Here is a 7,948-nt window from a genome sequence, read left to right on the forward strand (position 1 = left end):
ACTCACCTGTGTGCTCCTCCTCCCTCAAGTGGTTAAGAGCTGCAGGCCGAGTAAGTGAGGCATCTCTGTCACGAGGCCCATGAAGGGGTCAGGGAAAATTTCTTGTTTCAATAGTGTGTTTTCTTTCTCTGAAGCTGTTCTCTTTCCATTTGATTTTCAGCAGGCCGGCCATAATGCACGTGGGGTTGTAGAGATTCTTGAAAAATGCACTTATATGTACTTTGTCAGTGTTAAAGAACTCTAATATCTCTTCTGTGTTATTATTTCCCTCCTCTACTTCTGGGACTCCAAATTATATATAATTAGAAGTTTTCACTGTGCCTGTTTTGCTCTTTTTTCTGTTTTCAGCTTTCCTCGTCTTTCTGCATTTGTATCACTAATTCTGTTTTCTAATTACTACTCCTCTGTTCTTCTCTGTGCACTCTGCTACTAAACCAGTATTTTCAATTCTTAATTTTAGTTGTAGTATTTTTGGATTATAGATTATTCATTTGAATTTTAAAAAATCCAAATCTATGTTAAAATTATTTATATTTTCCTCTGTTTTGTTGAATATATTAATCACAGATTTTTTTTAAAAGTTCTTATCTCATAACTTCAATATCTAAATCGCCTGGATGCCTCTGTTATTCTTTCTATTATTTTTCTTGGCATTTGGCCATTTCATTCTTTTTTGTTTTAATAGACCTTTGAAATTTATATTGGATCCTGGACATTGTCTGTGAAAAATTACAGAGGTTCTGGATAATGTTACATCCCTCAGATGAGGGTTAAATTTTATTCTGGCAGATCACATCGAACCTGTCAAAGGTCAATTTTAAGCTTGGTAGGGCTGATCTACTGCAGTTTTGCTGTTACTTCTAGGACAGAGGTCAACAAACCTTTCCTGTAAAGGGCCAGATAATAAATACTTCAGAGTTTGTAGGCCATATGTTCTGTGCCATAACTATTAAACTTTGCTGTTATAGCAGAAGAGCAGTGATAGACAATATGTAATTAAATGAGCTTGGCTACATTCCAATAAAACTTTATCGACACTAACATTTAAATTTCATATAAATTTCAAGTGTCATGTAATATACTTTTACTTTAAAGATTTTAAACCATGTAAAAATATGAAAACTATTCTTAGATCTAGGGACCTGCAAAAACAAGTGACAAGCCAGATTTGGCCTGCAAGGTGTAGTTGGCTGACAAATGCACTCACATATGTCCCTTACTCCTAAGTTTGGCTCTTTTTGGTTCTTACCTGGAAGAACAGGCTTTGAACAATCCAGTCTCTGTCTCCATGGCTGCTGACTTCTCTGCTCAGCTTTTAGTTTTCTGCATACTGTTTTTCAGTGGGGTTTGAGGGTCTTATCCCACTCATATGCTACTTAAGAATCAGCCAATGTTTGGAAGGAAATTTGTAGTGGGAATTTGGGCTGATTTCCCTGAGGTGCTTTCTTAGGGCTTCACTCCTCAGGTCCCATCGGTTTGGGCAGCTTCATTCTCCAGCATATACCTCCTTAGCCAAGATTGACTGCTGCTTTCTGATTAGGCTCTCTTTCCCACTCTTTCACAGACAGCAAATCAGATACTGTCCTAAAGAGAAGAAGTTGGAATATGAATATTATTTTGTGTGTTCCCGTTCTTTCAAAGACTGTAATTCCTCAAATATTGCCTGAAATTTAAAAAATTCCCATTGTCTTCAGATAATTGCTTTATATATTGTGTCAAGCTTTTATTTTTATTTTCAACAAGAGACTTAATCTGCTTGCTGAGAGCAGAAGTCTGTATAGGCATTTTAAATTGATATGTAGTCAAAATTGTCAATATAGATTTATTGATAGCTTCTAGGTTTTATAAGCTTAGGAAGACTGTTTCCTTATTATATTATAAAGATATCCTTCCATGTTTTTCTTCTGTAATTTTTTTCATTTTAAGCTTTGAATTTAAATTAATTTTTACATTTTAATCATTGATCAATCTGAAATTTATTTTGATAAAAGATGTGAAATAGGATTTCAGCTTTTTCTTAAATAACTGGCACAATTTTTTGATTTTGATTATTGATTTGAAATGCTATACTTGAAATATATTAAATTCCCAACTGTAAAGGAAAATATTTTAGAACTTTCTAGTATGATTCACTGATGTGCCTGCCTGTCAATTTCTGAGCCAAGATTATACTATTTTAGAATATAATTTTTAGATTTACAAAGACAGGTTAGTAAAAAAAAAATAGAATACATTTTATTATCAGGGAAGACTATTCCATTACTCTTCATTTTCAGAAATGTGCTAGTTATTCTTTCATGTGCATTTTTCCAGGTAAACTTTAGACTTAGTTGGTCAATTAAAAAAATGTGGGACAGGCAATGAAAGAAAAAAAATAGTTACGTTGGATTCATAAAAATTAAAAGCTTGTTTGCATCAAAGGACACGATTAACAAAGTTAAAAGGCAAACTTTTAGAGTGGGAGAAAATATTTGCAAATAATGTATTTGTTAACAATTGATATCCAGAATACATATAAACTCCTATAACTCAACATTAAAGAAATTAAAATAAAAAATGAGCAAAGGACTTGAATAGATATTTATCCAAAGGATAATGAACACAAGAAAAGATACTCAGCATTACTATCATTAGAGAAATACAAACGGAAACCACAGTGAGATGCTACTTCATAGTCATCTGGATAGGTAGCATGAAAAAGCAGAAAATGAGAAGTGTTAGCATGGATGTGGAGTAATTGGAATGCTTTTGCATTGCTGTTGGGAATGTAAAATGATGAAGCCACTGTGGAAAACAGTATGGTGATTTCTCAAAAAATTAAACATAGAGTTACTATATGATTCAGCAACTCCACTTCTGGGTGTATACACAAAGGAATTTAAAACATATTTGTAAACCCATATGAATAGTAGCATTATTCACTATAACCAAAAGGCAGAAGTAACACAAGTGTTCATTGATTAATAAATATATAAGCAGTGGTATATATGTATATACATACATATATATATAATGGAATAGTATTCAGCCTTAAAAAGTAAGGAAATTCTGACATGCAACAACATGAATGAAAGTTGAAGACATTTATGCTAAGTAAAATAAGCCAGTCACAAAGGACAAATATTGCATAACCTTTCTTATGTGAGATATTTATGGTAGTCAAATTTGTAGACAGAAAGTAGAATCTTAATTCCCAGGGATTGGGGGATAGGGGGAAGAGAGAATTATGTTTAATGGATATAGAATTTTAGTTTGGCAAGATGAAAATATTCTGGAGATGGATAGTGGCGATGGTTGTACAACAATGTGAATGTACTTAATGCCTCTGAATTGCATACTTAAAAATGGTTAAAATGGTAAGTTCATATTGCATATATTTTGCCACAATAATAAATGTTTCTTAGATAAAAAAAGAAATGGGAACCTATTTGTAGTTTTTGTTGTGATTGATGATATTGACAACTTTATAATACTCTATCTTACCAATAATAAGATGTATCCTTCTATTATTCATTTTTATGTTTCTCAGTAGAGACTTGAGTATTTCTTCACAAAGGTTCTGATTACATCTTGTTTCTCCTAGATTTTCATTTGTCGTTCCTGTTATACATTTAAGTGACTTTTTTCTTTCATTTTCTTGTTTGATTCTTGTTTGAATAGAAAATAGTGTTCGATTATTTCATATGATTTTTTAACCAGGCATTTTTTTCTACCATACTTTCTTGAGTACTCTGCTAATTCTCTCAAACAAGCATTTATTGAGAACAATTTGAGTATAGAGAAACATTAGAATATTCTTGCCCTCAAGAATCTATTCTAGCTGGGAATTAAGGTCTACCTGGGAAAGAAAAAAAAGTAACATAAAATAACATAAGGCTCTTCAAAAAAAAAAAAAACAAAAAAACCTAGAGGACAGCCTATCTTCCAGACATTTGTTTTTTGAGGAAAATAAACCTTATGAAAATCAAGTCATGTCACCCCACTAAATTAATACAAGCTCTAAAATGGCATGCTAACCTTTATGAGATACTTTCTATTTCACATTATATTTTATTGTAATTGTAGCAGAAAAAATAATGTAGGAAGTCATTTATGTCAGGTGTGGTCATATGAGGCTCCTGGGGGTGACCTTGGTGTTAACTACCTATGATGTGGGCAATACTGCGTAGGCCGAGGCTGCAGATTCCTGTCCATCACTGTTCTTGAGTAGTTCAAGTGTTGGTCTGTGAATGCTGATCAGGGTGTGGCCTTCATATTAGGTGCAGTGCATCTCATTCTTGAGTGTGCATTTCAATTGCACTGAAAACTTATAAAAAAGCTGTTCCCTGTGCCTGGCAAGGAGTTCCTGACTCAGACCTGTTGTGCGGCTGAGATATCTGTGCTTTAACCGTGCACCCAGGTAATTCTGATGTAGGTGGGCCAGAGAGCGCGCTTTGGGAAATATTGCTCTTGTATAGTAACATCTTCTACTATCGATGCCAAACTGCCTAGTAGGCACTGTAAGATTTTTCTTTTCACATAAAATCTTTTCAATGTCTAATGTCATGTTCCATCCCCTGCTATGTGACTCCTCGCCACATTGGACCCTTTCTGATGGTCGTGCACATGCTGATTCCTGCCCTCTTTCTCAGTCTGGCTCCATTTTTCTGCCTCTGCTATTATCCTTAGAAATTCCTTCGCCCCTTACTGTTCTGCCCAGCACAACTTATTTTCCCTGATTGCAATGGCCTGGCTCTCCAGCAGTCTCCAGTGCCCCTGCCATGCGACATTACCACCTCTGCTGTTTCAGCTGAGTTCAAGCTGTGGAAACCCTTTCAACATTTTGAGTTCTGTCCTCTCCAACTGCCACCACATTCAATTGCTCTTTACTCCAAAACCTCCATATTCCACATGCCAAGAAACCCACAGTAGCAATGTTTCTCTCCATACACAACTGTGTTAATTTTTATAGGCACATTGTAGTACATTTTAAATCTGGTCATTTATCTCCATGTCCAGCTGTTCTTCACTTCCAAATTCACATTAGTGTATTAGTAAATCTTTCATATGTTAGTCTACACGTCAAAGAACCCAGTATTACCCATCTTTTCCCAATTCAATTTATGTAAATTTTATAAACACGTTGATAGGTTAAAATTTTAAATATAAATTTCCCAATAAACATACCTCCTCTGGTCACTCTAGTGAGTTTATATGTCTATAAAATTGAATTATAACACAGTAATTTTGGTTGTCCAGTATATTTATAAAAATGGATCCAGACTGGGAAACATAGCAAGACTCCATCTCGCCTTCTAAAAAAAAAAAAAAAAAAAGCAAGACGTCTGTTCATCCCCTGTAAGTGTATGTCCTGCCCAACTCTTAATTTCTGGGCTCCTCACAATGAAAAGTTTATATAGAGTTGCCTGGACCTATGTAACATTTCGTAATGGCCATTGACTCCATTTATGGTGAAATCTGAATCAGCAGTTCTCGTGGATGTCCACTCTTGTTTCCCTGGGCTTTGGGTAGGGATTCACAATCTATGCCAGCCAAGAATTTTTTCTGACCACTTCCCTCTTTCCACATATTCCTGATACCTCCAGCTCAATTCCTATTCCCACTTTTTTCTTATATTTCGTGAATATCTGACATTCTTCAAGCAGTCTTAATGTTGGGGCTGGAGGATGTGAAAATGGTCTGCATCTGAATGTTAAATAACAAGAGCATTTGGTCAGAAAGCAATTCATTACTATCATTGTGCATTCTGTAACTCAGCTCTATATGAACAAGGGGGTTAAGCATATCGCCCCCTGTCCCACAGCTTCCACATGTGAAGACTGTCTGCCACTTTTCACAACTCTTCAGGTACCCTGTTGGAAACTATGCTTTTCTAAAGGACCCCTGGGCAAGCTTAGCCTTTTACTGTTTTAGAGAAATCTAAAATGGATACATGAAAAGTGGCACAGTTGCCAACTATAATTAGATAAGGGCCCATTATTACTCCACCTCCCTCCCTAGGACAGTGACGAGGGCCATTGGACTTTTCCATATTCTGCATAAATGCCTTTTTCTTCTTAGGAAAGTCAGCAATCCGTAGTTTCTCTCTTCCCTTTCATTTACAAATCAGCATTCAATGTACCCCAGGGTACAAGGATCTAGGGCTTGGGATGCTCTTTTTAAAAGTTTTCCAATCCATGTCCTGCATTTGTCAAGGGCAGTCCTAAGAAATAGCACGAGTACTTGGCTTTGGAGCAAGGTTTCTCAAACTCGGCAATACTGACATTTTGAACCAGATGATTCTTTGTTGTGGAAGACTGTTGTGTGTATTGTAGAATGTTCAGCAGCATCTCTGACCTCTACCCACTAGATTTCAGAAACACTCCCAACCCTGTCCTCCCACATGAAAACCAAAGATGTGACCAGACATTGTTAAACGTCCCTGAGACTTAAAATTGTCCTGGTTGAGACCACTACCTTAGAGTTACATTAAGCAATGTAATTCCCATGATTATTTCTTTTTAAAAAAGATACACATATCTTTTAAAATATGTATTTTAATACACATTTTAAATATACATATATGTTTAAAATCTTTGATATGTTTTTAAGACAATTTATGAGACTTTAGACAATTAACTAGAGTTTACTCTTGGTCTAACAGTTAACATAAAAAGACATTCATGAACTTCCCAAAAGCTAAACAAAGTGCTCCATGCAAATAAGCTGTCATCTGAGTTTATTGGAACCGAGGGCCTAGCCTGCACCACAGATACTTAATGTTAAGTACCTTTCAGCAATATTTTTATTAAACCAGGAAGTTCAGACTATGAATTAATCTTTGTGGGAAAATAAAATAAGCCATTTCTGTAAGCAAAAACTGTTTTTAAAAAATATATCTAATTTTTAAAGCTTTCATTTGGTATTCGTCTGATGCCATGCCCACACAGTATCTGTATGTTCAATAAATATCTGATGAATGATAAACTAGTGTGTGGGGGGACTTTTGTTTGGTTCCTAAAGTATGTTCTCTCTAGCACTGAAACTCAAAATGTGATCAGCAGACCTGCAATACTGTCTTCACTGTGCAGATTGTTAGAAATGCAGACTCTTAGCTCTCATCCTTGACCTACTGGGTCAGATTATGATTGCAGTAATATCCCCAGGTAATTTTTTTTGCAGATTAAACTTGTTAAGCACTGTCTCAGAACACTATTTCCAGAGATTATTAAAAGATAAATTCTAAGAAAGGATTCTGTAAAAAATAAATTCAGCAAACAGTGGGTTAAGTATAGTTATTTATGTTCTTAATGCAGCAAGACCACTCAAATCACATCCATATATAAATTCTGACTCTCCAAGTTGGGATGTGGTAGGAGATGTTAAGCAGTGTTTTCCAAACTTATTAATGACAAGACTTTTTTTTTTTTTTTTTGAGACAAGAGTCTCACTTTGTTGCCCAGGCTGGAGTGCAGTGGTGGGATACAGCTCACTGCAGCCTCAACCTCCCACGCTCAAGTGATCCTCCCAGGCTCAAGCAATCTTCCCACCTCAGTCCCCCAAGTATATGGGCACAGGTGTGCTCCACCACACCCGGCTGATTTTTGTATTTTTGTAGGGATGGGGTTTTGCCATGTTGCCTAGGCTAGTCTTGAACTCCTGAGCCTCAAGCAATTGGCTTGTCTCAGCCTCTCAAAGTGCTGGGATTACAGGCATGAGCCACCATGCCCAGCCTGAGACCTTTTTTTCATAGGTGTCACTTGGAAAATGTCACTGTTATGTGATACGGGCATTCATCTCATAAATGGCAACTGGATCTTAAATAAATAAATTAATCAGGTAGCTAATTTTGGTTAATGATTACTAATAATATGCTGAGTGGAAGAACAAAACACAGTTTCCAGAGAAGAAAAAAACTAATAATGATAATAACCCAAAAGAAAAAACAAAACAAAAAAACATAATCCCT

The sequence above is a fragment of the Gorilla gorilla genome, chromosome 2 (genome assembly GCF_029281585.2).
Source record: "Gorilla gorilla gorilla isolate KB3781 chromosome 2, NHGRI_mGorGor1-v2.1_pri, whole genome shotgun sequence".
NCBI lineage: Eukaryota > Metazoa > Chordata > Mammalia > Primates > Hominidae > Gorilla > Gorilla gorilla.